This window comes from Megalobrama amblycephala, linkage group LG1 (assembly GCF_018812025.1).
Source record: "Megalobrama amblycephala isolate DHTTF-2021 linkage group LG1, ASM1881202v1, whole genome shotgun sequence".
In the NCBI taxonomy this organism is placed as follows: domain Eukaryota; kingdom Metazoa; phylum Chordata; class Actinopteri; order Cypriniformes; family Xenocyprididae; genus Megalobrama; species Megalobrama amblycephala.
In genome coordinates this window covers 56,495,518-56,501,510 of record NC_063044.1, presented here as the reverse complement: position 1 = coordinate 56,501,510, position 5,993 = coordinate 56,495,518, and the positions used below count along the sequence as shown (strand labels likewise).

General features: G+C 36.1%; 1 long non-coding RNA gene across 1 annotated transcript; it reads right to left on the bottom strand.

The window, feature by feature from the left end:
- Positions 1 to 2,871: 2,871 nt before the first annotated feature.
- On the bottom strand, positions 2,872 to 5,100 carry LOC125250206. Its single transcript, XR_007180749.1, has 2 exons — positions 4,526 to 5,100; positions 2,872 to 3,561 (listed from the first exon to the last, which is right to left on the bottom strand). It is a non-coding gene; the product is annotated as an uncharacterized LOC125250206 (long non-coding RNA).
- Between the last annotated feature and the right edge of the window lie 893 nt (positions 5,101 to 5,993).

The window sequence follows — 5,993 nt, the reverse complement described above, 5'->3', positions numbered from 1 at the left end:
AGCTTGGGGTCATTCATATGTGCTGAGCAAGGCAGATTACTTCATTTGACAATATTTGTTTATGCCCTTCAACATTATCAAACATTTTAGTGTTTTTTATCAAAAATACAGTAAAACAGTAATATTATGAAATATTAACACAATTTCTATTTTGCTACATTTTACAGTGTGATTTATTCTATGTAATTTATTATTGATGGAAAAGCTGAATTTTCAGCAGTCAGATGTCCTTCAGAAATCATTGTAATATGCTGATGTACTATAGTGCTCAGAAAGCATTTATATCATTATCAATGTTGAAAAAGGTACTTTTTTCAAGATTCTTTGATGAATAGAAAGTTTGAAAGAACAACATTTTTATAAGTAGGGTTTTTTTTGTAACAATGTAAAAATTACCACACTTTTAATAAAGTATAAGGTTTGTGGTAATTTTTTTTTAAATAAAAGTATGTATCTTTATTTTTTTTTTAAAATGACCACAAACCTTATACTTTATTAAAAGTATGGTAATTTATTTTAGATTTTAAATACATCCATTTAATAAATATAATAAAATGTCTGTTTTTATATATTGAAAATAATATAATTTGAATGACTGTTGTTTCATTTAAAAATAAATGAGATATTAGTTAATTTAATGTGTTTTCTTAACATAGTAGCCTATGGTTATGATAATTTCATTGGAACAATCGCATCTCACAATATAGCAGGAGTCTTATTGTTTTTGTAGAGCGCCTGAGCTGTGATGAAGAAATATCTATTCTCTTTGCATCAAATGATTTAACGTATCCATATTGGGAAACAGGAAATGGCATTAGTTCAAAACCATAATATCGGTTATTAAATTGGCAAATGCCTGTGGTGGCGGAAACAAGTTTATCTTTATAAAGCTGAAGTGATAAAGGATTAGCTGAAACACCAAAGAGAGTCGTGACTCGTGTCTTCTCCAGAAAGAGCCTTTAGACATTTTGAACATCTGCAGTTTAAAGCTGCACTAGGAAAGGCATATGGATATAATTGCATTAGCAAAAAAAAAAAAAGTGCTATGAAGCCATGTTTTTATTTAAACTCTTTGTATGCTCATTTTGCGATGTTAATAGTAGGCCAAGTGTGCACACATGGGAACTGCTTTTACTGTAAACACAAGTATTACGAAGAATGACTCAGTATATACTACAGGGCCTCTGATTGTAAGAATGAACCTCCCTCCGAAGAACCATATTTTTAGTCTGTCCCTGTTGTGTGCGTGTAGAGATGCATATTTACATATATCTACATTCCTTCTATGAACCATTGCCATTACAGGGAGGTTATGTAACAGTGCCTTAGGAGCAGATGGAAGTGATGTGGCTTCTAATATGTCAAGTAGCGTCAGCTGTTATTGATGGTGTTATTATAATAAAATTGCATTAATGTTGCGATATTACATTAATGTCTAGCTGCCATTTTAGTATTCTTGTCAAAAAAAGGAAGGGAAAAAAAAGAAAATGTCATAATTGTGGACTTTATTCATCCAGACATGTAATTTTCGTTGGAATTAAATCTATTAATTATAGATTCTGGCATTACTATGGTCCATTAACTAAAAGTATTTCATTTAAATACAAAATTTACTACTCACACACACACACACACACATATATATATATATATATATATATATATATATATATATATATATATATATATACACACACACACACACACACATCCACACAGTTGTGCTCAAAATTATTCATACCCTTGGTAAATATGATCAAAGAAGGCTGTGAAAATAAATCTGCACCATTAATCCTTCTGATCTTTTACTTTAAAAATTTACAAAAATCTAACCTTTCATTGGAGAATAAGAATTTAAAATGGGGGGAAAATCTCATTATGAAATAAATGTTTTTCTGTAATACACACTGCTCACAATTAATCATACCCTTTTATTCAATACTTTTTGCAACCTCCTTTTGCCAAGATAACAGCTCAGTTCACCCCACTCATTTTCTATAGGATTTATGTCAGGGGACTGGGATGGTCATGGCAGAAGCTTCATTTTGTGTTCAGTGACACATTTTTGTTTTGATTTTGATGTTTGTTTTGGATCATTGTCCTGTTGGAAGATCCAAACATGGCCACTTTATAAGATTTCAAGCAGGGATGGTCAGGTTTTGATTTTTTATCTGTTGTTATTTGCTAGAATCCATGATGCCATGTATCTGAAGATGTCCAGGACCTCTGGCAAAAAAAAAAGCAGTATATTTCATTGTACACATGGGGTTACCCTTGTTTGCACCAAACCCATCTAGAGTGTTTGCTGCTAAAAAGCTCATTTTTTAGTTCCATCTGACCATCAAAGCCAGTCCTGTTTGAAGTTCCAGTAGTGTCTGGCAAATTAATATGCTGGAGTTTGTTTTTGGATGAGAAAATTTTCTTGATTTTTTTTCTTCTTCTTGAAATCCTCTCAAACAGCACATGGTGATGTAGGTGCTGTTTGATACATATTCTTTAGGCTTTATGACCCAGAGACTCTGAAGACTTTCTGAAGTCCTCCAGCTGTGATCCTTGGAGAGTCTTTGACCACTCAAACTCTCCTCCTCACTCTGCATTAGGACGATATAGACACAAGTCCTCTTCCATGCAGATTTGTAACATTTTCTGTTCAGTGGAAATTCGTAATTATTGTCCTGATGGAGGAAATAGGAATTCCGCAATCACCCTGGTGTGCTAAAAATGTAAAAATGAATAGGAATATACTACAGAGACATACTTATTTAAAAATTCTAGGGGTACCAATAATTGTGGCCATTGTGTATTAGAAAAATATGTACTTCATAATGTGATTTTTTTTTTTTTTTTCTCCGCTTTCACTTTTTTTTTTACTTCAATTAAAGGTTAGATTTTTTCTTTTTTTTTTTTTTTTTTTTTTTGAATGAAAGATCAAATGGATAAACAATGCAGATTTAGTTTTACAGCTTTCTTTGATCATGGGTATGAATAATTTTGAGCACAACTAATATATATATGTACACACACACACACACACACACACACCAAAAAAGAATCATTGTTTTATTTCATTTGTAGAGTTAAAGAACATCTGTTCACATTTTCCCAAGGGAACTGGGTTGGTTTGGTAAAAACATTGTTTTCAATTATGGGTTTACATGCAAAGTTGTAAGCCCTTTTAATAGTGGGCTACTATTTTAGAACACCACCCTCAAGACCCTTATGAAATCCCTTGCAGTGTGCCGTTGCTTATTTGTTTCGGCACATTTAGTTACAAATCATGGTCCTCACATGTCTAATAAAATCTCATGCATGAGATTTGCATCTGATTTGTGCAGTTCAGAATGTGAGCTGTGATTCCATTGTGGAATGCATGGAATACATGAGCATGGAAAATCTGATTATCATGGTCTGATAATATGCAGACATTCGAGAAAAGTCTGTTTTTATTGAGTCATATTTTTTCCTTCCATCCTCTTACCAAACCTCCTCCTTAAACATTTCTTACGGAAGCAAGACATTTCCATTTTGTTATTGCATTTTCTTTTGTGTGCGTCTCTCTCTCTAAAGAAAAAAAAAGAAGAAAAAAGTGCAGCCTTTAGTTCCATGTGCATCACTCAGGATGCTTTTAGCAGCACAATAGAATATCATTCTTATGTTTTTACAGGAACACATGTTATGCACAATTCAATGGCTCGATATTCCATAAATGCTCTCTCATGAAATATTACCTGTGTGAGATGAAACGCTGATTGGTTTTATTATCTATAGTGTAGTGGTGCCGGTTGGTGGGGTCGGTTGAATGGGGAGAGTTTATTACCACTACTGTAATTTATTTTGTTTTACTAGCTCTTCTCATCGACCCCTCTTCTACACGTTCATTCTCAATGTTCTACCTCCACCTGCCGGTCATACAGAGAATAAAAACTGCCAGTATTGAGAATATACACTATTCTCCACTTAAAAACGCGAGACGCAGGGTAGTTGGAGGGGGAGGGGGGAACTAAAGACGCTGGATTTTTTAAGTTTAGCCTACTTATTTTAACTTGAGCGCCGCGTTTTTATAACGCAAATTAATCATGCGCGAGACCCTATAACAGACGCGAGCACGAAGCGGCGCAGTGTGACGTAGACGTAGCTATGTCACAACCAGCAGTGTCATAGTAGCATGAACACAGAAGTGATGCTTCGTTATGACAATAGATGAGGAGAACGAGGACCTCTCCCTCCTCCTCCTCCTGCTCCCCAGCCTCAATCCCATCAGTTCCAGACTCCTTTGCCCAACTAATGTACTTCACAAGCCCCATCTCCATACCGCTGACATTTAGGTCGACTGAGGTTTGACATGGCAAGCGATCTAGCCTCTTTTTTCCTCCTCTCTGTCTCATTAACTCCCTCACGCGCACTCTTTCCCTCCATCTCTCCATCATCTCACGCACACCCACTCCTTCCTCGCTCTCCCTCCCTCCCTCTCTGTCTCTATCCGTCTCACACCCACTCCTTCTCTTTCCCTCTCCTCTCTTCCTACCTTGCTGTTGGCCTCCTCACACCCAGCACCTCCATATGCTGCTCTTTAATATTTGATCAGCTCCATCTTGTCTGCAGCACCAGCGACTTCATGGGATAAATAACGTCTGCCTGCATCTCATCGCCTCCCAGCATGCATCTGCAGTGCGTAATTACGCACAGAATTTATGAGAGGCAGCAGCTTTGTTTATTTGCAAACTGCTCGCAGTAATTGATGCCAGTGTGAAGTGCGGCTGCTTCTGGCCCTCGCGCACAGACCCCGCGCACTTCTTATATATTTTTACGACAAAGCAGCTTGGCCGCTGGAGGTTTTGCTCTTGCAGCGTGGTAAATAATCATCTCTCAAAGCGAGAGTCTTTAGGCTGCTTTAGACGCAACCAAAATCTGTGGTTTACTGTGAGGTGAGGGGCCTGCCGCAGTAAGAAAAGACAGCAGGGGAAGGCTGATGTGAATGATGCATGCGGTGGCTGGTTGCAAACAATCTGGAACCGCCACCAGGTGGACCTCAAAAGCAGTGTGTTATGATTTCAAGAGCGAACTGATAGGCTACTGTACGTTATTCTATATGAGTAAGGAATTGTGACACAAATATTGTGACAGTAATTACTGCAATAAAGTACACTGCAAAAATGTTTAATTTTTTAGCTCATTGTACTGTAAAAAATCAAAACATCCTTAAAACGATGTGCATTTACTTAAATTTTACTTACAGTTTTTTTCTCAATTGCTAACATACTTTTGTCTATTCTGTAGTCACATTTTCAAAACTCTAAACACATTTAGCAGAACATCCGTTAAATTGTGGCCATACCATTAACACAGTTCAGGTCGTTTTCACACAAAATGCAGTCAATTAACACATTTCTAAAATTCTTAAATTTTCTTTTCATATAAGCTTACCACATACCAAAATCATGGATCTTTCTCATCTTATTTGCAAATGCTTAAACACAGCAAGTCAGAAATGAAGACCCAATGTTCCAATCATTAAATGTAGTATAAAACCTATACTTTTGCAACAACAGCAGCTCAAAAGTATTGAAAAAATATATAAAACAAATACTGAAACAATTGATAAGCATTTTTAATTGGCAGATCACTGAAATATTGAGAAATAGCAGATTACAATCTCAGTTGGAAGCATAGTCAGGGGTTGAACTTCTTTCCATTACATGGACATACACAGTAAAATAGGACTCTTTGAATCAGATTTGTTCAGTGTGGATGAAGAAAACAAAGGAGCAGAGAGAAAATAATATCTGGGTGAGGGAGAGGAATAGATGAAGGAGGAAAGGAGAAGTTGGATCAGGACAAGGGAGAAGAAGAGGTATGGGAGAGGAGGAAGAATGTGTGCTGGATTGTGCATCTGTTTTTTTCACTTACACATGTGGAACCTATGAAAGCTTATTTCTGCCATGAATAGAAAATAAAAAAAGGTAATTATGTCCTTTTTATCTCACAATTCTGAC